At 38.0% G+C, this 27,273-nt stretch overlaps 1 long non-coding RNA gene across 3 annotated transcripts in view; it reads right to left on the bottom strand.

Annotated features, from left to right (window-relative positions):
* LOC132649678 (uncharacterized) overlaps window positions 1-27,273 on the bottom strand; it is a 145,233-nt gene that overhangs the window by 95,371 nt on the left and 22,589 nt on the right. The gene's annotated exons all lie outside the window — the stretch shown is intronic.

The raw sequence follows: 27,273 nt of genomic DNA, 5'->3' as shown, positions 1-27,273 counted from the left end.
GCCAGCCATTCCGAAAAGCTGGGTCACTTCAGATTTCAAGAATGTTCACTATGGGAAACCAACAATGTTTTCTTCCTAGAGTTCTCCATTGTTTACTTGGAATTCAAATGTGTTTATGCTGTCATACCAGCATCACATTAGACAATAATAACTATTTATGTGGTCAGGGGCTATTCTAACCATATTTTCTTTTTTTTTTAAATATTTTTCCAAATATGAGTGTTATACAATATATATAATATATACAATATATGCAATGATCACATAAAGACATGAATTGATTCTTTTTTCCTATCATGTTTCTTTTTTTTAGCATTTTTTTAATTTTTTTTTTCTTATCAGTTACATTTTATTAACTCTGTATCCCAGCTGTATCCCGCTCCCTCATTCCCTCCCAATCCCACCCTCCCTCCCTCATCTCCACTGTGCCCAAGTCCACTGATGGGGGGGACCTCCTCCCCATTCATCCGATCCTGTTTTATCACTAACCATATTTTCTAATGTGGTTTTTCTTGGGTTCATAATATTTTGGGTTAAATATTATTAATAGCCTTATTTTTTCACATTAAATTCTTGCCTAGAACCAATAAGCAATGCAACACACAAAATTTGGAGTTCAGGCAGTCTGGCCCTAAAGCCTGCACTAATCAGAAAAAAAAGCCCTTGTTGCTCACAATACAACTGTATGACATTTCCTGAAGCATGATGGGAGAAGGAGAGCCAGCTGACAGGTGCATGTGTCATGCCTTCTGAAGTTTGGGGACTGGTTGGAGGAGCTAGGAGGCAGAGAGTGTAGAGGTCAGACTTATGGAGCTGAGAGAATGGAATGGTAAAGGCCATCTTGCTTGGAGCCTGGTTTTAAAATTCTGAATTTTCAAAATATAAAGTAGAGGTATCCATTCTTTACATCTCTGAAAAAAACCCAAACTATATAACTGTGCTGATCGATGGACTTAATTTTTGAAAGTCTGAAGCTGGCTTTATGAGCAGATGCGACAAACATAGCCCTGTGTCAGCGTGTGGCTGACATGACTAGCCTGTGACAATACAGTATATGATCCACATCTCTAAGGAATGATGACATTCATTTAGCCAAACTTAGGCCTAAATTTTCTTGGAAGACTTCTTTGTTTTGGTAATGTGTTTAATACTGTACAAAGCTTTGATCTGATTTGCAGCAGGCATTTACAATCGCAGTCTGGACATTTTCTGTAACCAATACCTATAATGAGCCTTGCAGTTGGAATGATTATGAAGGAGAAGTTAATCAGCATTAAATTTTGTCATTCTAAATAACAATGGTTTGGGGAGGCTGTTTTGGTTTTTGGTTTTGTTTGTTCTGTTTCTGCTAAAATACTGCCTTTATTTTGGCTTATGATATAATAAAGAAAGAAAGTATCTTTCTCTACGGTAGGGAATGCCTTACCTCAAAAAGGAATTTAATGGTTACATCTCATATCTCTTGTCAGAGGCTGCTTTAACACTACTGAAAGGTTGCTAACTACTAACTGGCTGCTGACTGTTCTCAGGCTTACTGGATTAAGTGATACCTCCTAAAAGCCCATGTATGTCCTGACTGTCAAAGCGTATTTGGAAATAAGGTCTTTGGAGATTAATGTAGTCAAGGAATGGGGCAAATGGACGAGGAAGGGAATAGGCAATGTCTGGTTTCCAGAAGGATATTTTGTGGGCACTAAAAGGCGAGACAGTGAAAGCGTGGGAGCCGTGCGTCCATCCAGAGGGTCACAGCGGATCACCGACAGCTACCATGAATGGGATGCCGGTGAGGACAGGTCCATGCCGTGTGCCTTCAGAAAGGATGTGGTTCTGCCAGCACTTTGGGTATGAAGTTTTGTCCACAAAATTGTGACAGAACAAAGTTCTGCTGTTTGGAGCTACTGGGTTGTAGCCATTTTAGCCCCATCTCTAGGAAACAAATACAGTACCCACAGGTTTCCAAACAGTGCCTGCATGATGTCTCACAGGCCCAACAAGGAGGCTTCTACAGGGCTCTGGCTGTCCTTGGGTATGTGTGCCAGTCTGGGTCTATGCAGAGAACTCACAAGAATTAGAGAGCGTTAACCCTAAGGTTTTCACCATGACATTGTCTTTACATTTTCCCCCTTTTACAAATATATGTTTCATATATTATAACACTGCATTTATTAAAAAATGAGAACAGGTCAGCAGGATCAATATCTGAAATAAGATTGCAGTTAATGAAAGATTCTAAACTTAGAGCCCATACATGGATTGATAAGGAACTGACCTGTTCTGGAGAATACAGGATAATGCTGAAACATTTTTTTTTCATTGCAATATTGTGAAAACCATGTTCATATTGATTTGAAAAACTTAAACCCAATGCATGTCAAAATTAACCTTTAATACAAGAAATATATAGTTTCAACATGTGTTTGTAAAGGTTGGCCTTCTAAACGAAACACAACTTTCACAGACTTTGCTCATGAGTTTCAGACCAGGTCATATCACTTTTAGGGGTTCAATATATAGAAATGAGACAACATCACCACAAGATTTGAAGCACGAGCATCAACTTGGCATGTCATAAAAGAATATTTGGTGGAATAATTAATAAGGGTCTATGAAGTCACAGGGCATACATACAACAATTAGAATTGCAGAATGTAATGAGCTCAAATAGCATATCCCATCACTGTTGAGAAAGTAGGCTATGGCAGCTAAGAAGTAACAACAAAACGACTGATCAATCTTACACACTGAATAAAGGTGAAATAATGAAACACCCACTTCTCCCTCCCTAGTAGCCAAGCACAGGCCTACCCTGGTGCTCTAATGGTGCATATTGGCATCAAAGCACACTTTGTATCTCTGAGACAGATTATTCGAAGGCCACAACACCCTATGTATCTCAATTTCCCTCCTCTTGGCTTCATATTTATGAAAAATATGCTTTCTCTTTTTCTCAGGTATGGGTGACACAGATCACTGTTGCTGTTGGAATGTGGAGAGGTGTGTAAGGAATCAAATACAATATGAGCAAACATATAAGCTGTCTTTGCTCAAGTCCTCACTCCTGGAAATGAGAAATGGGACCTTTCATTTTGCATCAGTTTCATTTTTGCCTTTCTGATTATACTTGGAGTCTCTTGAGGACTGAGGACCGGAAAAGGATACACCATACCAGTCTTTGTTACTTGTTTTAAACACGGTACCTGGCACAGGGTAGAAAACGGTTGAACTGAATTAATAAACAAATGAGTAAAATATAAAGATTCTTTGTCAACTTAGAATTTAGAATCACCTAGGAGACACATTTCTAGGGATGCCTGGCGAGTGTTTCCAAGAGTTTGACTGAATATAGGTGAGGTTTAACCTTGAATTTAGGGGTCTACATCCTGTGGGCTGTTATCCTAGACTACATAACAAGAAGGGAAGCCAGCACCAGAATTCCTCTCTCCCTCCCTCCCTTCCTCCATCCCTTTCTCTCTCTCTCTCTCTCTCTCTCTCTCCCTCTCTCTCTCTCTCTCTCTCTCTCTCTCTCTCTCTGCCTCTCTCTCTCTCTCTGCTTCCTGGATGTGGATGCACTGTGACCAGATGCCTCAATGCTTCTGCTAGCATACCTCCCTCCCCACTGATGAATTCATTGTACACTCAAATTGTGGGCCTAAATAAGTCTCCTATTAAAGTTGCTTTTGTTATTGTGGTAATATAAATGAAAATAGAGCCCACGTGTTCATATATTTGAATGCTTAGTAGGCCATCAGTGGAACTGTTTGTGAAGGATTGGGGGTATGGACTTGTTGGGGAAGATGCGTTACTTGGGGGCAGGCTTGGAATTTCAAAATTGTTCCTGCCACTTCCAGTTAGCTCTGTCTGTGTCTCTGTCCCTGTCTCTGTCTCTGTGTCTGTCTGTCTCTCCCTTCCTTGTGCTTGTGGATCGCTGTCATGCTCTCTGCCATGATGGTCATGGACTCACTCTCTGAAACTGTAAGCCCTATTTAATGCTTTGTTCTATTAGGTAGTTGCCTTGTGTCCTGGTATTTTGTCACAAGGTAGAAAAGTAACTGAGACAGTCATGCAAGTGTCAAACCAAAAAGCGTTGGGCAAGAATCACCAAAATATAGGGCTCTAGGGGCCAAGATAAATGAACAGGCTAATGGCTGACAAAAGGCGATTTCAAGTGGAAAGCCAAGATGAGCGAGATGTGATGTGATCATCACATCAAAGGATATATCATCGTATACTTTTGTTACTGAAAATAGATTCTTTTCTCATACAGTATATCCTGATTATAGTTTTTCCTCCCTCTACTGCTCCCAGTTTTTCCCCACCTTCCCTCTCTTTTGGATCCACTCCCTTGCTGACTTGCATTATAGAAAAGAACAGGCTTCTAAGAGATAACAACCAAACATGACAAAATAAAGTATAATAAGAGGAAACAAAAAACTTTTACATTGAAGTCGGACACAGCAACCTAGCAGAAGGAAAAGAATCCCAAGAGAAGGCAAGAGTCAGAGACACACTCGTTCTCATAGCTGGGAGTCCCATTAAAAGAGTAAGCTAATAACTATGATATGCACATAGAGGATCTGGTATAGACCTATGCAGCCCCTGTGTTCGCTGTTTCAGTTTCTGTGAGCTCCTATGCATATTTCTTAGTTGATTTAGAGTGCCTTGTTATCTTGATGTCCTCCATCTCCTCTTACAGTCTTTCTGTCTTTTTTTTTTTTTTTTTTTTGTGGGATTTCCTGAGCTTTGAGGGGAGGGATTTTATGGAGACCTTCCATTTAGACTCTCTCTTTGAATAATGTCTGGCTGTGAGTCTCTTCTCTCATCTGCTAAGTCGTGTTTGGTTTTATGCGAGGTCTATCTAGTCCCTTGTTCTTGCTCACTCAAGCAGTATTGGATATGGGTTCTTTCTTGTGGAGTGGGCCTTAAGCCAAATAAGGCACTAACTGGCCGCTCCACAAGTTCTGTGCCGCCATTGCCCTAGCATATTTTGCAGGCAGGACATTTGGTAGATCAAAGGTTTTATGGCTGTGCTGGTGTCAGCCTGCAGAGTGACTTCTCCTATAAAATAGAATAACGCATTGGAGGGAAGGCTCCAGGTAGGCACCAGGGCAACTTCTCCATCTTCAATGAGTTTTGTGGAGGTTGTTCTTGGCAGTGAGCCCTCACTGTCAGTCTGCCAAGAGCCACTTTTTTTTTTCTTGGCCACAATTTGTGTTGTATGAAGATTTCCATGGGACCTCATTGGCTAACAATGCAATTGAATGTAATCCTGACCTGCCATTGTAAGCCTTGCCTGGCTATGAAAGATGGCCAGTTGAGACTCCATATTCTTCATTACTAGGAGTCTTCATCAGCACCACCTTCATAGATTCCAGGAAGATTTTTGCTGCAGTAGGTTTCTACTCCCCCAGTACCTCCGATTTCAACAATTTCTCCCCAAACTCTCTCCTTCTGCCACCCACACACCTGATCCCTATCCTTCTGATCCTGTCCTCATTGGCCCCTAGACCACCTGTAAAATAACTTATATTTGCCCTTCCTAGAGAGAGATCCATGTGTCTCCCCTTGAGTCCTTCTAGTTACTTAGCTTTTTTTGGTCTGTGACTATCCTTTATTTAAGAGCTAATGTTGGCTTATAAGTGAATACATGCCTTGTTTGTCTTTATGGTTCTGGGTTACCTCACTCAGGATGATTTTTCCAGTTCCATCCATTTGCCTGTGAGTTTCACATCATTTTTTAAGCAGCTAAGTAGTACTCCATTGTGTAAATGTACCACATTTTCTTTATCCACTCTTCAGTTGAGGGAAATCTACCTTGTTTCCAGTTTCTGGCTATTATGAATAAAGCTGCAGTGAAGATGGTTGAGTAAGTGTCCCTGTGGTAGGATGGGGCATCCTTTGCATATATGCCCAAGAATTGTATAGTTGGGTCTTGAGATAGATCAATTTCCAATTTTCTGGGAAACCACCATATTAATCCATAGCGGCTGTACAAGTTTTCACTTTCAGCAGCAATGGAATCGTGCTCCCTTGCTTTACATCCTCACCAGCATGAGCTGTCACGTGTTGTTGATCTTAGCAATTCTGACAGATATAAGATAGAATTGCAAATTTGTTTTTATTTGCATTTTGCTGATGGCTACAAATGTTGGACATCTCTAAATTTTTCTCAGCCATTTGAGAGTCTTCTGTCAAGAATACTCTGTTTCCATCTGTACCCAATTTTTAAAAATCAGATTGTCTTTTTTGATATCCAGGTTCGTAAGTTCTTTATGTATTTTAGATATTATCGCTGTATCAGATGTAGAGTTGGTAAACATCTTTTCCACTCTGTAGGCTGCTGCTTTGCCCAACTGACTGAATTGTTTGTTGTACAGAAGATTTTCAGTTTGAGGATGTCCCATTTATTAATTATTAATTTTAGTATCTGTTTAGAAAGTCGTTCTTGTGCCAATGTGGTCAAGGCTATTCCCCACTTTCTCTTCTATCAGAGTTCAGTATCTGGTTATATGTTGAGATTTTTCATCCACTTCGACTTACTTGAGTTTGGTGCAGGGTGATAAATATGGATCTATTTGCATTCTACATGCAGCCATCCAGTTTGACCAACACCATTTGTTGAAGATGCTGTCTTTTTTCCAGTGTGTATTTTTGGCTTCTTTATCAATAATCAGGTCCATAAGTATGTGGATTTACATCTGGATCTTTGATTTAATTCCATCGATCAACTTGTCTGTTTTTATGCCAATACCATGCAGTTTTTATTACTATACCTCTGTAGTACAACTTTAAATCAGGAATGTTGATACCTGAGGAAGTTCTATTATTGTTCAAAATTGTTTTAGCTAGCTTTGGGTGTTTTTTTTTTTTTTCTTTTTTTCCATATGGACTTTAAAATTGTCCTTTCAAAGTCTGTAAAGAATTCTGTTGGAAGTTCGATGGGGATTGTGCTGAATCTGTAGAATGCTTTTGGCAGGATGGCCACTTTTGCTATGCTTACTAATCCTAGTGATCCATGACCATGGGAGATGCTTTCATCTTCTCAAAACTTCTTCAATTTCTTTCTTCAAAGACCTGAGCTCTTATCACAAAAGTCTATCACTTGCTTGATGTTACCCTTGAGATATTTTATATCACTTGGAAAGAGTGGACAATCTTTTATCGTTCATGATTTTAGTGGGATTGCTTTGAACTTTTCTCCATTTAATTTGGTATTGGCTATAGGCTTGCTGTAATTGCCTTAATTATATTTAGGTATGTCCTTTATATCATGAAGGGTTGGGGTCTTCGTCAGAGGCCTTTTCTACATCTAATGAGATGATCATGGGATGTTTTTTTCCTTTCAGTTTCTTTACATGGTGGACTACCTTTACTGATTTTCATACATTGAACCATCACTGCATCTCTGGGAGGAAGTCTACTGGATCATGGTGAATAATCTTTATGGTGTGTTCTTTGGCTTGCCAATATTACATTGAGTGTTTTTGCATCTACATTCATAAGGGAGAATTTTCTTTGCTAAATCTATATGTGGTTTGGGTATCAGGGTGACTGTGGCCTCATAAAATAAATTGGGCAATGTTGCCTCTGTTTCTGTTTTGTGGAATAATTTGAGGGTTATTGGTATTAACTGTTCTTTGAAAGTCTGGTAAAATTCTGTACTAAGATGATCTGGCCCTGAAAATTTATTTCATTTTATTTTATGTTTTTGTTTATTTATTTAGGTTTGGAGACTTTTAATGACTGCTTCTATTTTACTAGGGGTTATAGATTTATTTAACGTGTTTGTCTGATATTTTTTCATTAAAATAATCTTATTTTATAATTTACTTTTTTAAATTTATATGTTCAGTTTATATTCCAATAATACCTATCTAAAAAATAACCATTTCTTTTTAAATTGGGTCCCAGAAGTTTGGCTGTGCTGTGTATTCATTTTCATTGAATTCCAGAAAGTATTTAATTTTTTTTATTTTTTGTCTTGGCCCATTCTTTGTTATTAGAAAGTTGTTCAGTTTCCATGAGTTTGTAAGCTTTCTATTGTCCATTGTTGATGTCCATCTTAAATCCATGTGGTCAGATAGTATGCAGGAAGTTATTTCATTTTTTTTTTATCTGTTGAGACTTGCTCTGTGTCTAAGTATGTGATCAGTTTTTGAGAAAGTTCTGTGGGGTGATGAGAATAAGGTATGTTCTTTTGTGTTTGGGTGAAAGGTCCTGTAGATTTGTTAGATCCATTTGGCTTATAACTTCTGTTAGCTCCAGTATGTCTCTGTTTCACTTTTTTTTTATTTTGTTTTGTTTCTGTTTTTAGTTTCTTAGACTGACTCTCTTTCTCTCTCTCAATGTGTGTGTGTGTGTGTGTGTGTACGTGCATTTTTTTTTTTCAGTGCCCAAGAGTTCCTGACTGTTTGTGTCAGGAGTTTTTAGATATATTTTTGATAATTTCCTCTCTAAATTTTTTGGCGAGTATGATGGCTGTGTGTGGCCTGTTTTCATGGCCTACTTAGCTGCTGTTCAGGGAATCCCTGTTAATGTTGGAGGCTGGGTGAAGGGGGTTTAGAGGGGAATGGTCTGTGGCGTCTACAAGAGATGTGGGCAGGGAGGAAGGGAGGCTGCAGCTGGTGATCTGTTGCAGCGCTAGACCTGAGACTGAGGTGTTGCATCTAGGGGAGCAGAGAGGGAGAGAAGATGTGTGGGTATCCTAGTTGGTTTGCTGGCAGTGTACTTTTTTCCGTTTTACTAGTAAGTCTTATAATGAGCTTTGTGATTATAGAATAACCTGTATTGTATCTTAATTTATATCAGTTGTTCATGATTCTATAGAATAATTATTACAGTCTTCCCACAGCCTAATCAGTACTACAGAAAAATACATATAAACATATGCTTCTGCCAACTTATTATGTCATTAGGGAAAAAAAAATTCACCTAGAGTTACAGTTAAGCAAGAAAGCACGTGGATCAGTATACGGTGAAATAATGTAGGGATTTGTCTCCTTGGTAGTCATACCAGATGCCTCTGGCCACATGCGGTTCCCCACCAACCTTTTGGGTTCAAAGTTGGTCCTGAAGCTGCGTTACGCTGCAGACTCTCATTCTTCCTCACCTGTTCTCACCATAGCCCTTCACCATGGTCCTTCTTCTCAGGCTGTGAGAATCCTAAGATTGCCCACTGTGTTTATGATTGATTGCTTGACTGATTACAATTTATTTTATTGTGGCCCCCTCCCTGGTCTCTTTCCAACCCCACCCTCTCTCCCTCTTCTGCCTCTATGTCCCTCCCCTAGTCCACTGATAGGAGAGGTCCTCTTTTCCTTCCATCTGACCCTAGCCTATCAGGTTCATCAGTTGATGCCAAGATGTGTTCCATGCCAGCTACCACCTGTGACCCAGATCCTATTTGCATTGTTGACATCACTGTCCACTCATTGAATAGATGGGCCAGTGAGGACTGCCACTTCTGTGGCTAGGAGGACCTTCTTTCCACCATGGATTCTGCAAATCACCATTTTGTAGAAGTCACTTGAAACCCTATTAGACACTATTTTTGTTATGAGAAAGGCTATAAACAGCTCATAGCGGTCCTCCGATGGATGGATGGATGGATGGATGGATGGATGGATGGATGGATGGATACCATGAAGCAGAGAGCACTTTCTAAGAAGGGAGTGATGAAGTTAAGCCAATAAATGAGACTGACGATCCTATATTATAAGACAATAAAATCCAGTATAGGGCAATGAGTTTTCATACAATAACTTTTACATTATGGCCTTACATACAAATGAGCACCTTGTATTTGAGCCTACAACAATGTGGTGGTTGGAATGATCAGAGTAGCTGGTGCAATGATCCCATAAATGAGTCAATGGCATTTACCACAAAGGGTAATTCAACAGGTATCGAGAAAGAAATTGGGTAGGGTAGCTAATGAGGAGCTGAGGGATGGTTTGAAATCTGGAGGAATCAACAGTTTGACATAGATGAGCTGGTTTCCAGGATCACCTGTAGAGTTAAAATTATTTTGTATTTCCCCAAACCCGGGAACCCAACATCAGGAAAAAGCTTCTGTGTACAGGGTGTGGTGGTCATGTAATGGGTAGTCCCATGGCCAGGGCTGAGTTAAAAGGAGAGGAGCCTAGAGCTGAAATCCAAATCTAATTCCAGACAGAACTTAGTAAAAAAGCAGAATAACCAGGATCTTTTAAAACTTGTTTTCTACATCCTATTAAGGACACACATACACACACACACACACACACACACACACACACACACAGGTTTTAGAATTAGGAAAGAAACTGGGTAAGATTTTGTGCTTCCATAAGTTATGGAAGTTTTCTGAACATGATGAGAAATGTATTTTTTTTATTTTGAAGTTATGTTTTTAATTTGATTTAAAGCCCTGTGGAAACATTGTCCAGCCTGGGACAGCCCTTCTTTCCAATTAGACAGTTGCCCTTTGGCCTTTCTTCATAAGGCATCCTTAGAGACATGTTTGGGCACAAATATTGCTTCTTTTACTTAAAAACTTAGAAACAAAAAATAGCACAGTTTTATGAAAAAAGAAACTTGTTTAAGTGAAAAAAAATTAAATTAACATTTTATAACCATGGCAAAAACATAGAGCCTTGTGTAAAGATTAAATAAATAGTGTGTTGATTGTGAAATTTGTGGCAATTCACAGTAATGAGCTCGTGACATACTCTTTATTCCAGGAGGCAGAGCAATTTATCTAAAATCTTGAGCTAAAGCCTGAAACCTGAAAACTGATTAAGCAGGGCTCATTTTAGGCACTTTTTCCTCTAAGTTCAGCTTATAAAAATTCTGTGTGGAGTATGACCCTTATTACATTTATTTTAAACACCAATAGATGTATTTTCTGGAATTGAGACTTTTGGTTAGTTTTCCACCATTGACACATACTTACTAACTATCTAACTAACTAACTAACTAACTAACTATATACATATATATATATATATATACACACAAATATATAATTTCAATGTTGGAGTATTGCTTGTGATTACAGAAAATTGATTACATAGCAAATAAGTATATATTACTCATGCGTATTTGCCACTTGAAGGAGATAAGGTATAGTGAATTGAAGGATGAACTAATTAATTTGTTAAAAGGAAAAATTTTTCACTGGTCTTAATGCCAAAGAAGTAATTACTATAGACACAGCATTGCCGATCCTAACACTGTGGGAAAACTTGACTATTTTGCAATGCACCACTTTTCAGAAACAAGCAAAAAAACCCACCCAATTATAGAAAGACATGTGTTGGGCTTCAGTAGGTAATGTATCTCCTGAGTGTATAGCAGTGATAATGTTTGTGGTCCATCCACTTATCTACCTTGCCTGATAGATTATTAGTGGCAGCTAATTAAGGACCTGCTGAGATTAATTAACTTTAAAATCCTATCCAAATCATAGCATATATGCGGTAGGCAATTTCCAGCCCCCACTCCTTACTAAAGGTGCTACTGGCAGTGGATGCTTGCTGGGAGAGAGAGGATCAGTCTTTACTTAGGAAACGTCCACTGTTAGGTTTCCCATGCTCTTGGATGGTCTCATATGTGTGCACATATAGGCAGCTCTAATTAGACTTAAAGGATTACTTAAAAAAATTTTAATGGAAAAAAAAACACCAGCAAAATGTTGAGCAAACTTTGGGTGGATGACACCTAAATGAACATCTGTACAAAGTCCCAGTTTATTTCTAATATCAGAGATCAGACCTCTACTCTTGCCTGATTCGTCTAAAACAAAAAGGGGCAACTGTAGAGAGCTGCGGAATGCTATGCCTTAAAGATGGAGCTGGTTTCCGCCTTCCACCTTCCCGATGGTGAGTGCTCTCTGTCACGAACAACTCCACATTTGGCTAAGGCCGAGGATCTGGCTTGCTTCCATGTATGTGGACCTATCTGCATTGCCCCCGTGGCACGCCTGTGTTGGCTACCCAGAGGCTATTTAAGCTGTGGGCTGGCTTTCCCCAGGGTCCGAGGATTGTTCAATGTTCCTGAATAAACTGCATTGAAAAAAAAAAAAAAAAAAAAAAAAGACACGGAGCACAGTGTGCTACATAAATTCTAAAGCTTGATAAGGCAAAAAAAAAAAATGTTGAGCAAAAAAGATATGGGAGAAGTTGAAGGAAGGTAATGAGAGATATATAAGATCATGATTTCGTTGTATGCACTGAGACTGATATTCCAACCAAGGACCATTCATGGAGATAACCTAGAAAGCTTGCTCAAATGTAGCCCGAGGCAGCTCAGTATCCAAGTGGGTACCCTGGTAAGGGGAATAGGAACTGTTTCTGACATGAACTCAGCAGCTGGCTCTTTGACCACCCTTCCCCTGAGGAAGGAGCAGCCTTGCCAGGCTACAGAGGAAGATGATGCAGCCAGTCCTAATGAGACCTGATAAGTTAGGGTCAGATGGAAGAGGAGGAGGACCTCCCCCATCAATGGACTTGGAGAGGGGCATGGGAGGAGATGAGGGAGAAAGGGTGGGATTGGGAGGGAATGTGGAAAGGGCTACAGCTGGGATATAAAATGAATAAGCTAATTAATATAAAAAATAAAAATTTAATTGAAAAATAAAGAAAAAGCTAAAGATCCTTCTGAATCATGCATAGTGTTCAACCAGAATAACTAGCAGACTTTAATTAATTCAAGAGGTTGCATCACAGCTTTGTAAGTTCTGTGAAAGAGAGCTTGATACTATTCCAAGTGGATTGCAATAACATAAATTATAGTTGAATATTATACACACTATTATATCAATTCTTACACTCCTACATACATCCATAATTTAATTTTATTTATTAATTCATCAATAACACATGTTAGAAATTTAGACTTTAACACTTAGAGAAAAAAAATATAAAATGATCCACTACGTATAATGGAAGGAAGATACAAAAAAGAAAATGTTTATTTTTGAAAAGCCCTAATCCATTATTGTTCGAATTGGAAAAACAATAAGCTTTCTGTCTTGAAGAACACTCTGATTCTGCAAGGCTAATGATTTATTTTCCAGAGGTGGGAGTAGGGAAGAATTAAATCTTCAATAATCTCCTATAAGTCTTAATAATGTATCAACAATCTTTTATTCTGCTTTGTTCAAATGAAGAAAAATGCTTCTTGTTAGTGGTTTATCAAGCACTTTTTATTTAATTTGAGATTCAGGGTAGTGAAAAAGAAAAGCATGTGTTATTTCCTTATTATAGGAAGAATTCATTCTCCATTACTGCCAATACTCTATCCAAAACACAAAGATTTCTCTTCTGCTTCACTTTTAATTGTCATTAAATTACTGGCTATAAATAACTATGTTTCTGTACATGTAGCTCCTCTTATCTATTAAGTTGTATAGATATACATTTTACTTGTTATTTTTATATATTTATATATTTTAAATATTTTATTTATCATATTATTAGAGTATAATTCTTTTATATTTATAATGTAAATATGAAATTACTAAAAAATAACTATCCTAATATCTAATAAAATAGACTTTCATTCAAAAAGATGAGGAGGGGGACTTCATTCTCATGAAAGGAAAAATCCACCAAGAGGGCATCACAATCCTGAACATCTATGCCCCAAATACAAGAGCACCTGCATTTGTAAGTGAAACATTATTAAAGCTTAAATCACACATCAATCCCAAAACCTTAATAGTGGGAGACATCAACACTCCACTCTCACCTAGGGACAGATCACCTAGACAGAAACTAAATGGAGAAATAATGATACTTACAGAGGTCCTAAATCAAATGGACCTAATAGATGTCTACAGAACTTTTCACCCAAACTCAAAAGAGAATTCCTTCTTTTCAGCACCTCATGGAACCTTCTCAAAAATTGGCCATATAGATTGGCACAAAGCAAGTCTCAACAGATACAAGAAGATCAAAATAATCCCTTGTATCCTATCAGATCACCATGGCCTAAAACTAGACCTCTACAACAACAGAAATGACAAAAAGTGTACATACACATGGAATCTAAACAACTCTCCACTCAATTACAGCTTGGTAAAAGAAGAAAAGAAAAAAAAAAAAGAAATTAGAGACTTCCTATAATTCCACAAAAATGAAGGCACAACTTACCCAAACTTAAAGGAAACAATGAAAGCCGTGCTGAGAGGAAAGTTCATAGCACTAAGTGCCTCCAGAAAGCAATGTAAGAGCACACCTAAAAATCCTAGAAAAAAAGAAGCAGACACCACCATGAAGAGTACATAATTGGAAATAATCAAATTCAGAGCTGAAATCAATGGCTTAGAAACAAAGAAAACAATTGAAAGAATCAATGAGACCAAGAGCTGTTTCTTTGAGAAAATCAACAAGATCAACAAACCCTTAGCCAAACTAACTAAAAGGCAGAGAGTAAATGTCCAAATCAGCAAAATCAGAAATAAAAAACGGAACATAACAACAGACACTGAGGAAATCCAAACAATCATTAGGTCTTACTGCAAAAGCCTATATGCCACAAAATTTGAAAATCTAAATGAAACGGACAATTTTCTTGATAGATTCCATTTACCAAAATTAAATCAAGATCAGGTAAATAAATTAAATAGTCTTATATCCACCATGGAAATAGAAGGAGTCAAAAAAAAAAAAAAAAAAAAAAACCAGCACCAGATGGTTTCAGCATAGAATTCTACCAGACCTTCAAAGAAGAGCTAACTCAAAGTCTCTTCAAACTATTCCACAAAATAGAAACAGAAGGAACATTACCAAACTCATTCTAGGAAGCCACAGTCACTGTGATACCTAAACCACACAAAGACTCAACAAAAAAAGAGAATTTCAGACCTATCTCTCTTATGAACATTGAGGCAAAAATACTCAATAAAAGACTTGCAAACTGAATCCAAGAACACATAAAAGATATCATCCACCATGACCAAGTAGGCTTCATCGCAGGCATAGAGGGATGGTTCAATGTATGGAAATCTATCAATGTAACTCACCAAATAAATAAACTGAAGGAGATAAATCACATGATCATCTCCTAAGATGCCGAAAAAGCATTTGACAAAATTCGACATCCATTCATGTTTAAAGTCTTGGAGAGATTAGGGATACAAGACACATAGCTAAACATGGTAAAGATAAAATACAGCAAGCCTGTAGTCAACATCAGACTAAACAGAAACTTAAATCAATTCCACTGAACTCAGGGACAAGCCAAGGCTGTTCACTCTCTCTGAAGCTCTTCAACATAGTCACTTGAAGTCCTAGTTAGAGCAATAAAACAACTAAAGGATATCAAAGGATTACAATTTGGAAAGAAAGACGTCAATGTATCACTATTTGGAGATGATATGATATACATGAGTGACCCCGCAAATTCAACCAGAGAACTCCTTCAGCTGATGAACACTTTCAGCAAAGTGGCTGGATACAAAATTAACTAAAAAAAATAAAAATAAAAATAAAATAAAAAGAATCAGTAGCCCTCCTATATATGAAAGACAAAAGGGCTGAGAAAGAAATTAGGGAAATTACACCCTTCACAAAAGCCACAAATAACATAAAGTACCTTTGTGTGACTCTAACCAAGCAAGTGAAAGAGCTGTTTGAAGAAAAAAAAAAAAAACTATACGTTTCTGAAGAAATAATTGAAGAAGATATCAGAAGATGGAAGATCTCCCATGCTCATTGATCAGATAGGTAGAATTAACATAGTGAAAATGTCCATCTTTGCAAAAGCAAGTTACAGATTCGATGCAATTACCATCAAAATAGCCAACCCAACTTCTAAGAATAATTCTCAATTTCATATAGAAAAACAAACAAACAAACAAACAAAAACCCAAAATTACTAAAAGAATCCTGTACAACAACAGATTGACTGGAGGTATCCCCATCCCTCATCTCAAGCTGTACTACAGAGAAATAGTAATAAAAACTACATGGTACTGGCATAGAAACAGAATAGCGGATCAATGGAATCAAATGTAAGACCCAGACATAGACCCACACACCTACGGACACTTGATTTTTGACAAAGATGCAAAACTATACAATGGAAAAAAGACAGCCTCTTCAACAAATGGTGCTGGTCCAACTAGATGTCTGCATGTAGAAAAATGTAAATAGATGCATGTTTATCACCCTACACAAAACCAAAGTCCAAGTGGATCAAAGACCTCAACATAAAACCAGACACACTAAACTTGTTAGAAGAAAAAGTGTGGAAGAGCCTTGAACTCCTTGTCACAGGAGACAACTTCCTGAACAGAACACCAACAGCACAGGCTCTAAGATCATCAATCAATAAATGGGACTTCATGAAACTGAAAAGCTTCTGTAAAGCAAAAGACACTGTCGTTAGAACAAAACGACAGCCTACAGACTGGGAAAGAATCTTCATCAACCCTCTATCTGACAGAAGTTAAAAAGGTTGCTTTTTAACTTTCTCAAGAAGTTAAAAAGCAACAAACCAAATAATTCAATTGAAGAATAGGGCACAGAGCTAAATAGAGAATTCTCAATACAGGAACATCAAATGGCAGAGAAACACTTAAAGAAATGCTCAACATCCTTAGTCATAAGGGAGATGCAAATCAAAGCAACCCTGAGATTTCACCTGACACCCATCAGAATGGCTAAGATCAAAAACTCAAGTGACAACACATGCTGGAGAGGATGTGGAGAAAGGGGAGCCCTCTTGCATTACTGGTGGGAGTGCAAACGTGTATAACCACATTGGAAATCAATCTGGTGCTTTCTCAGAAAACTGGGAATGTGCTACCTCAAGGTCCAGCTATATCACTCCTAGGCATGTACACAAAAGATGCCCCACCATTCAATAAGTACATTTGCTCAACTATGTTTATAGCTGCTTCATTTTAATAGCCATAATGTGGAAACAACCCAGATATCCCTCAACTGAGGAATGGATACAGAAATTGTGGTACATTTATGCAATGGAATACTATTCAGCAATTAAAAACAAGGACATCATGAAATTTGCAGGCAAATGGTGGGAACTAGAAAAGATCATCCTGAGTAAGGTATCCCAGAAGTAGAAAGACAAACATGGCATATACTCACTTATAAGTAGATATTAAACATATAATATAGGATAAACATACTAAAATCTGTACACCTAAAGAAGCTAAACAAGAAGGAGGAATTTGGGTAAGATGATAAACCCTCACTCAGAAAGGCAAATTGGACTGACCTTGAAAGAAGGAGAAACAGAGAACAGGACAGGAGCCTACCATAGAGGGCCTTTGAAAGACTCTACCCAGCAAAGTATCAAAGCAGATGCTGAGATTCATAGCCAAACACTGGGCAGAGTGCAAGGAATCTTAAGGGGGAGATAGAAAGACCTGGAGGTGACAGGAACTCCACAAGGAGAGCAACAGAACAAAAATCTGGGCACAAGGGTATTTTCTGAGACTGATATTCCAATCAAGGACCATACATAAAGATAACCTAGAACCCCTGCTCAGATGAAGCCCATGGCAGTTCAGTGTGGGTTCCCTAGTAATGGGAACAGGGACAGTCTGTGACATGAACTCAGTTGCTGGCTCTTTGATCACCTCCCCTTGAGCAGGGTGCAGCCTTACCAGGGCACAGGGGAAGACAATGCAGCCAGTCCTGATGAAGCCTGATAGGCTAGGGTCAGAGGTTAAGGGGAGGAAGACCTCCCCTATCAGTAGACTAGGGGAGGGGCATGGAAGGAGAAGAAGGAGGGAGGATGGGACTGGGAGGAGACAAGGGAAGAGTCTACAGCTGGGATACAAAGTGAATAAATTCTAATAAATAAAAATATAAAAATAAAATAAAAATAAATTAATTAAAAAAAGAATAGTATGCAACCAAAAAAATTACTCAGTTTCTGTACATGTACCTACCCTTATCTAGTAAGCGTATCTATATACATTTTGCTAATTATTTTAATAATTATTATTTTACATATTTTGTTATATTTATGTTTTATTTATTATATTATTATAGTATAATTATTGTATAGTTATAATTTAAATAAGACAGTATTAAAAAATAACAAGTGAAGATCTGTTTTGGAGACTGGGGAAATGCAACTTTCACTGAAATGCTCTAGATAGGTGGTTGAACGTTTCAGGGTCTAAAGTGTGCTATGCATTTCATTTCTTGTACAGCTAAAAATAATAATGGTAAGCATGTGTAAATAACTCTCTGGGAAAATTGCTGTCTAATAGTTAAAAACTGTAAAAGTGTTTGTTAAATTGAAATATCTTCTTACTCATTGGATATAATTTTAATGTATAGAATGTAATATTTTTTTGGTAAATCTCAACATTTATTTTTTTTATTAATTACACTTTATTCACTTTGTATTCCCCCATAAACCCCTCTCTCCTCCCCTCCTAATCTCACCTTCTCTCCCCTTTCTTCACACATGCCCCTGCCCAAGTCCACTGATAGGGGAGGTCTTCCTCACCTTCTTTCTGATCCTAGTCTATCAGGTCTCATCTGGAGTGGCTGCATTATCTTCCTCTGTGGCCTGGTAAGGCTGCTCCCCCCTCAGGGGGAGGTGATCAAAAAGCAGGCCAATCAGATTATGTCAGAGGCAGTCCTTCTTCCCATTACTATGGAACCCACTTGGGCACTGAACTGCCATGGGCTACATCTGTGCAAGGGTTCTAGGTTATCTCCATGCATGGTACTTGGTTGGAGTATGAGTCTCAGGGAAGACCCCTGTGCTCAAATTTCTGGTTCTGTTGCTCTCCTTGTGGAGTTCCTTTCCTCTCCAGATCTTACTGTTTCCCACTTCTTTCATAAGATTCCACACACTCGACCCAACAGTTGGCCATAAGTCTCAGCATCTGCTTTGATAGTCTGCAGGGCAGAACCTTTCAGAGGCCCTCTGTGTCAGGTTCCTAACTTGTTTCCTGTTTTCTTCTTCTTCTGATGTCCATCCTCTTTGCCTTTCAGGAAGGGGATTGAGCATTTTAGTCAGGGTCCTTGCTCTTGATTAGTTTCTTTAGTGTACAGATTTTAGTAGGTTTATCCTATATTATATGTCTATATGAGAGAGTATATATCATGTGTGTCTTTTTGCTTCTGGGACAGCTCACTCAAGATGATCCTTTCCAGTTCCCACCATTTACCTACAAATTTCATTATTTCTTTGTTTTTCATTGCTGAGTAATATTCCATTGTGTAGATTTACCATAATTTCTTTATCCATTCTTCAGTTGAGGGGCATCTGGGTTGTTTCCAGCTTCTGCCTATTACAAATAAAGCTGCTACAAACATGGTTGAGCAAATGTCCTTATTGTGTACTTGAGCCTCTTTTGGACATATGCCTAGGAGTGATATGGCTGGATCTTGAGGAAGTGCTATTCCTAATTGTCTGAGGAAGCACCAGATTGATTTCCAAAGTGGTTTGTACAAGTTTACATTCCCACCAGCAGGGGAGGGAAAGGGTTCCCCTTTCTCCACAACCTCTCCAACATGTGTTGTCACTTGAGTTTTTGAAAGTGGCCATTCTGATGGGTGTAAGGTGAAACCTCAGGGTCGTTTTGATTTGCATTTCCCTGATGGCTAATAAGGTTGAGCATTTCTTTAAGTGTTTCTCTGCCATTCTAGATTCCTCTACAGAGAATTCTCTGTTTAGTTCTGTTCCTCTTTGTTTAAGTGGATTACTTGGTTTGTTGCTTTTCAGCTTCTTTAGTTCTTTATATGTACTGGATATTAGCCCTCTGTCAGATAAAGGGTTGGTGAAGATTCTTTCCCAATCTGTAGGCAGTCCTTTTGTTTTGATGATGGTGTCCTTTGCTTTAAAGGAGCTTTTCAGTTTCATGAGGTCCCATTTATTGATTGTTGCTCTTAGAGCCTGTGCTGTTGGTGTTCTGTTCAGGAAGTTGTCTCCTGTACCAATGAGTTCTAGGGTCTTCCCCACTTTTTCTTCTAACCAAATTATGTATCTGGTTTTAAATTGAGGTCTTTGATACATTTGGATTTTAGTTTTGTGCAGGGTGATAAGTATGGATCTATTTGCATTTTTCTACATGTGGGCATCCTGTTAGACCAGCACCATTTGTTGAAGATGCTATCTTTTTACCATTGTATGGTGTTGGCATCTTTGTCAAAGATCAGGTGTCCATAAATGTGTGGGTTTATTTCAGGGTCTTCTGTTTGGTTCCATTGATCCACCATTCTGTGTCTATGCTAGTACCATGCAGTTTTTATTACTGTTGCTCTATAGTATAGCTTAAGATCAGGGATGGAGATACCTCCAGAAGATCTTTTATTGTAGAGGATTGTTTTAGCAATTCTGGGTTTCTTGTTATTCCATATGAAGTTGAGAATTTTCCTTCAAGGTTGGTAAAGAATTGTGTTGGTAATTTGATGGGAATTGCATTGAATCTGTAGATTGCTTTTGGTAAGACGACCATTTTTAATATGTTAATCCTGCCAAGCCATGAGCATGGGAGATCTTTCCATCTTCTGATATCTTCTTCTAGTTCTTTCTTCAGAGACTGGAAATTTTTTCATACATGTCTTTGACTTGCTTGGTTAGGGTTACATGAAGGTACTTCATGTCATTTGTGGCTATTGTGAAGGGTGTTGTTTCCCTAATTTCTTTCTCAGCCCTTTTGTTTTTTGTATACAGGAGGGCTACTGATTTTTTTTTTTTAGTTAATTTTGTATCTGGCCACTTTGCTGAAGGTGTGTATCAGGTTCAGGAGTTCCCTCATAGAATTTTTGGAGTCACTCATGTATACTATCATATCCTCTGCAAATAGTGATAGTTTGACTTCTTCCAGAATATATTTTTAAAAGTTTAATTTGACACGATATACTTTTTTATAAAGATTTCTCACTAAAAATTATAAGTGGAATAAATTTTTACTTATTAATAATTAAATCAAGAACCTAATTTAAACTTGTAATTTCTTTTTTTAATTTTTTAACCCCTGCTCGGAGAAAGCCCATGGTAGCTCCATATCCAAGTGGGTTCCCTAGTAAGGGAAACAGGGACTATTTCTGACATGAACTCAATGGCTATTTCTTTGATCTCCCTCTGGCCCCTGAGGGAGGAACAGCCTTCCTAGGCCACAGAGGAGGACATTGCAGCCAGTCCTCAAGAAACCTGATAAGCTAGGGTCAGATGGAAGGGGAGGAGGACCTCCCCTATCAGTGGACTTGGAAAGGGGCAGGGAGGAGATGAGGGAGGGACAGTGGGGTTGGGAGGGAATGAGGGATGGGTCTATGGCTGGGATACAAAGTAAATAACCTATGATTAATAAAAAAATAAAAATTATTAATAATGTAAATCAATAAAAAGAATACACGAAGAAGAAGAAGAACATTTACCTGAATAAATAAATAAGTAAATAAATTAATAGATAAATACATTTGTTATTTCTAACAGCAACTTGCTTCTAGGACAAAAGTTAGTGATTGTGGAAGTGATTTTACAGGCAATATAATCCAAAGTATTGTTTCTTAGAATGATAAAGAATTAGAATCATGTGACTTAATTAACAATGTCACTCAGATAGGCTTGGAAAAAAAAAAAACAAAGGGAACTTGTTCGGTTCCTATGTCAAATGTGGGTTATCTGTCACTGTGCTGAAACTCCACCCCAATCATGTGTTTTGAAATCACAGTTGTAATAAATATTAAATTATACAGTTAACAACAGACTTACTGTGTGTGTGTGTGTGTGTGTGTGTGTGTGTGTGTGTGTGTGCCAGAGAGAGAGGGAGAATACGCAGATATGTATGCATGAGTATCTATTTGTATGGAAGCCAGATGTGAATGTGAGGGGTTTTCCTCAGCTGCTGCTCTCTCCATCTTATTGTTTGAGATGAGATTTGGAACTGTAGTCCATAGCTGGGTTGGGTAGCCAATGGTTTCCAAGGACTCTTCTGTCTGTACCCCTGTCCACCAGCACCAGTATTTCAGAAGAGTGTCCATAGCTTTTTGTTTAGGTCCTGGATTCTAAACTCAAATTCTCAAGTTTCCACAGCAGGCGCGTTACCAACCATATCAACTCCCAGGCACTACAAACTTATTTTTAAGCTGTGAGTCATATCTATGAGGTAATGAAGCCTTGTGACAAACCTCAAAATTCTCCAGTCTCTTTCTGGCTTGTGTGTCATGCTCATCCCATGTTGGCTGGGAAGTTCTGCTTCATGTCACCTTGATCATCTGTGTTGAAGAAGGTTTCCTATCTTTGAGCTTTGTCATTTTTGAGGGAGCAAAAAGGCAAATAGTGCTTCATGGTTTTTGTTCTAAAGTAACACAGGACACTCTGTTAACATTCCATTCCTGGAGCGTGGTTCGTGGGCTTAGGAACTTCAAGACAGTAAGGAATGGATTCTTATCCTGTTCTAGACAGAGAGAGAGAGAGAGACAACTCTCTAGAAAGTGACATTAATGATGGAGACATTTTATACACAACCCAGAACTTTGATAAGGGTGTAATCACCTCACTATGCAGTCATTGAGTAATGGATATAGATCTGTCCCCAGAATCAAAATGCTGATGGACTAAGGTCTTTTTACTCTCTAGCTTGGAACATGGTGATCCGAGTTCTCCACAGAAACCACTTCAGGGGAGAAGAGTTTATCTTGGCTCCTGGGTCCTGAGGATTTTAGTCATACTGGAGAGAACAATAGCTTGATCTTGTGGGGAAGAAAGCATGTGATAGATGAGAATGCAGAAGAATGCAACGAGGGGCCTGTGTTAGTTCAACCTTTCAAACCACCTCCCAATGACCCAGTTCTCCCAATTACGACTCACCTCCTGAAGGTTCCCCCTCTACCCAACACAGTGCCACCAGCAGAGGAACACACAATGAATACGTCAAAACATGACAGTGTCTGCTTATGCCTACGTAGTCCTGAAACATATCACAAGGCAAGACTTTAATTGGGAACTCACAAAATAAGAAGCTAGAATTTAAAACTACATTAAAAAATGTCCATTATTATTTTCAGAGAAAATGTCTTTTGCTATATATTTGTTTCTTAGATAATTCTATTTTTAGCTTCAATTTTATTTAACCCACTGCAGTAATGAAGTATCCGTGGAAAATTGTGCTACAAATGTTTTTCCCTACTTTATTGCAAAACTACCACAGTTTGGTAGAACTTTTTTTAAAAGGACAAATTACTCGAGTTTATTGAAGATTTAAAAGTCCAACCGAATGTATCAAGGCTATTGTTAAAAAGTTGAAAAAAAAATTCTCTCCAGAAGCCACACAAATTGTAGCTTCATTACTTAGCTTGTAAGTTCTGTAGTAATTCATTTTCAGATGTCTAAGAACAATTACGGGAGCAGACTCTTAAAAAGAAAAAGGTTTTGAATTGAAAATGCTAAAAGATAAATTTTCGTATTTGCACACTTGTCTGCATGGCACTGTTTCTCTGTAGTCTGTTGTTTTATTTTTTGGTATTTTTCTTCTCTAAACTGGGAATGCTCCCCTACATGAGACAGTTTGGAGGATCATTTCTTTACTCATTTGTGAGCATATTTAATACTGTTAGATTTTCCAGGCACAATACATTTGGCTAGACATTAGAGACTCACAAAGTCAAAACAGGCTAGAGAGAAGCTGAATGGATACAAATAGCAATAAGCGAAATGGTAAGACCATGAGAGTGAATGCTATTTACCAGGGCAGGACTTTCCGATAGTGTACTCTGATGAAGCCTTGTGAGCAGCTGAGATTGTGTGGGTGGAGATGATCCAGACCAGGGAAGAGTCAAGAAAAAGCCCTGCTAGCCATGGAACGTAGGAGTTGGAATGGCAAGGAGGCAGACTCCGTGACATGGAGCTTCAGCAGGATTTATGGAGCATCAGGAGCTCCCACCCTTGGTGGCTGATCTGCCTTGCAGAAAAACACCCTCCTTGGATGTGTGGTAACAGTTGTAGGGAGCCTCATTCATGTTAAATAGCAAGCTATCAGAGCCATTTGGCAAATTCATTACTAGAGTTTAAAATAATCATTTAAGCCTAATGGCCTGAAACATTTTAATACAAAAACAAACCAACAAATAAAACCTTGAGTACAAGTTTGGTTACTTTAGAGTGTGTAATCCTACCATCAGTGCTAAAGCATTCAAATAAAAATGAATCTATTTACATTTGTATAATTTTGTGCACTACTTACTTGCATTAACTTTTACTGAAGTGAGTTAACAATGTATTCCTTCCGTCCAAAATAATACTCTAGTTTCCTGATCTTAGAGAGTGGGAACCAAACTTGCTGTGTTATCCAGACTGAGATGAACAGAAGTCTCACAAATGTTTTAAGTTTGCTGCCCTTGAGGAGTTAGTATTTCTACATGCTTTGTGGGTGCTATGGAAACTTGCTCTGAAGAAAACCAGCAGCGACAGACCACCAAAGAAGGATCTCTGAAGTCGGTGGGAGTGAAGCGCCAATCACAGCTTCATGAGATGCTTGTTTCAAGAAGTGCCATGAAGTGCTGGCCGTGCCTCATCATACATAAAACACAGAAAGTTCAAATGTACAGACATCAACCCACATGAAGCACCAGAGGCATTCCAGGCACTAGCTTCCTTTGCACATTATTGCCTATTTGAAAGCGTTCTTGGAGAGAACTGCTCCATTACTTTGACTCAGAAGCCCGTGGTGCCATATTATAATGATTGATTAAAAAAGAAAACACACGTCAGATTAAGTTCCTTTATGTCTATCATTAGGGAGTGAATTTCAAAAAAACACAAATGATCCAGATGATAGAAAATATGAAACAAATAGCCAAACAGAAGTGTTACAGTAAGGGAATTCCTGTTATGGTTACCTAGAAAATAGTATTTCAGAGAGCCTTTCTACTTTCAAGTTCATATATATATGATTGATATATAAAACATTATTACATTTAGATTGTACATTAGATATGTGAAAAGAATATATGTATGCGTATGATATATAAATACATTATATTTATCCATTTTGGTAAGGCTTTTAGAATAGTCTTGTGAGTTCTTTACTCTTTAACCTTAGCCACTTTCCTTTAAAGTGTTTTCTGGTTCACAACCAGAAAATGATTCTAGATGTGAAAGGGAAAGAGATCCAAAAACCAAAAACAAACAAACCGCACACAAAAGGAAAAAGAAAGCTTTTGTTTTATCATGTCATCCTTCCCTGTATCCACTGACTACTCAATTTTCCTGCAACTCTTGAAAGCATATTTTCTTGAACTTTCAAACAGGCTTTTCCAGGTTATTTGGAAACTAAGATGGCTTATGCAAGTAGATCCCTTAGGTTCAAGAAATGACAGTGGCTATGTTCTCAGCAGACTCCAGCTACTACTGCACATTCACCCAGAAGCCAAAAAGGACACAGGCTGCCCTCAGTCCCCTCTCAGCACAGTTACATGACAAAATGCACGATTTCTGTCCCTGAGTCATCGTGAAATTTTAGAGTTCATTCCAAACCTTCTAAGAAAGGTGTGGTTTTTGGTAGGCTCTCAATATTCAAGTGTTGAAAATCAGTATCAGTTATGTATAGTTGAGCAGAATAATAAAAGATTGTCATGACATTCTCCGATTACTCAAGAGAAAGCAATGTCTTCCACAAAAAAACGATCACATCCAGGATTACCTCAGCTTTCATATATGGTGAGCAGATGGCTTATAACCAAAATAGGAGGGATGACTCAAAGACAGCTTACACGACTGCACAAAACAGTCCATCCTGAAATGTCCTCAACCCCTTTTTACTGTTAAGATTCCAAGTGCCCTGTAAACTGTGATACGACTTTTTTACATTATCCCCCCCCAAAAAAACCCAATTCATTGATTTTTCACAACTACATATATCAGATTTCCTGACCAAAGCATAAGACACAATAATATATCTTCTGAGTATTCCAGGATCATTTCACCAGTTTTAGAGGACAGAATGAGAGAAGGAAATTCAAGAAAATCTTTATTTTCACCATCCAAAGACAATTATTATTAATATTCTGGTGCAGTTTTTTTCTAGCTATTTTAAAGTTATTTTTTAAAATTATTTTTTAAAGGAATTCTAACTTGCTTAAACTTATATTCTTCATACAATTTTTCTTCATGTTGATACATAGTACAATGTATACATGGTACAATTACATGGTACAATTACAACAAAAAAATCAATCTTGGTGCAATGTTATTGATTTAACTACAGCATTTCTTTAGACCCCACTGAGTTTTCTACTGTGTTCTCTTCTGCTCTGTGATCATGTTCAGGACCTCCTGATTTATTTATTTATCCTGGCTTTATGGTCTCCTCTGAAGGAAAGTGAGTGCCGTGGAGGAGTACTGACAGGAAATTTCATATAGCTTTCAGTATTTTGGTGGCATTTGATGTTTTATCACTAGATAGTTATTTATGTATTTTGACAATCATTTTATATGGGCTAAGTCCTCAGTATATAATAGCAGGCAATACATGATGTTAATATACCCAAATATTGCTTCTATTAGCCTACATTAATTTATAAGTAGAAGATGTCAGGTTTCTCTACTCCAAAATTCTTGTTTTTGAACTTTGTAAATAATAACTATTTTAGAAGAGGCACTTTCCAATTATGTTTCTCTGCAGACTTTCATCCAATAATTTTAGTGTCTATCAGTCAATCTTGAATGAAATAAACTTTTTTCTATGCTTTTCTCATGGTGCTTAATATTCAGCTTTTATTTACTGATTGGAATCTTGTTTTAAAAGAGGTCATCTATCTGCTTCAGTTATTCTTAAAATGAGCCTGTAATATCTTAAATAGGTATATTAATAATTTAATAGTTGAGTAATATGCTGATTAATCTTGACTGTCAACTTGGTAAGGTTTAGAAACTACTGAAAAAAAAAACTAGAAAATTGTTTTCTTAGGGTTAGCAACCCAAATCTAATATAACTGTGATCCAAAGTTCCAGGCTCCATCTTGAGCTAGAAGTAGAACTTGTCGACAGTGCCCATACTATATTGCTGTTTTAAGCATAAACAATAAAAGATTGAGGGCTTCATGGAGTTTTACACACCAGAGAGCAGCTAAAAACACTCAATGTATGGAAAACTCAGTGTCTTGGCACAGAGAGTTTGGAGCTCGTGCAGGTAAAGCCTAAGATGCAATGGAGACCCATTACAGATGTCAAGACTATTGAACACTGCCCAGGGAAGCTGCAGAAATGGGCTGGAATAGTCCAAAGAGAAGGTATGTGCGCTCCATGTAGCAAAGCTGGAGGAGATGGGTGAACCAACCTTCCTTCAAGCTAGACAGT

This window comes from Meriones unguiculatus, chromosome 21 (genome assembly GCF_030254825.1).
Source record: "Meriones unguiculatus strain TT.TT164.6M chromosome 21, Bangor_MerUng_6.1, whole genome shotgun sequence".
Lineage (NCBI taxonomy): Eukaryota > Metazoa > Chordata > Mammalia > Rodentia > Muridae > Meriones > Meriones unguiculatus.
This window is presented reverse-complemented; position numbering and strand designations above follow the sequence as displayed.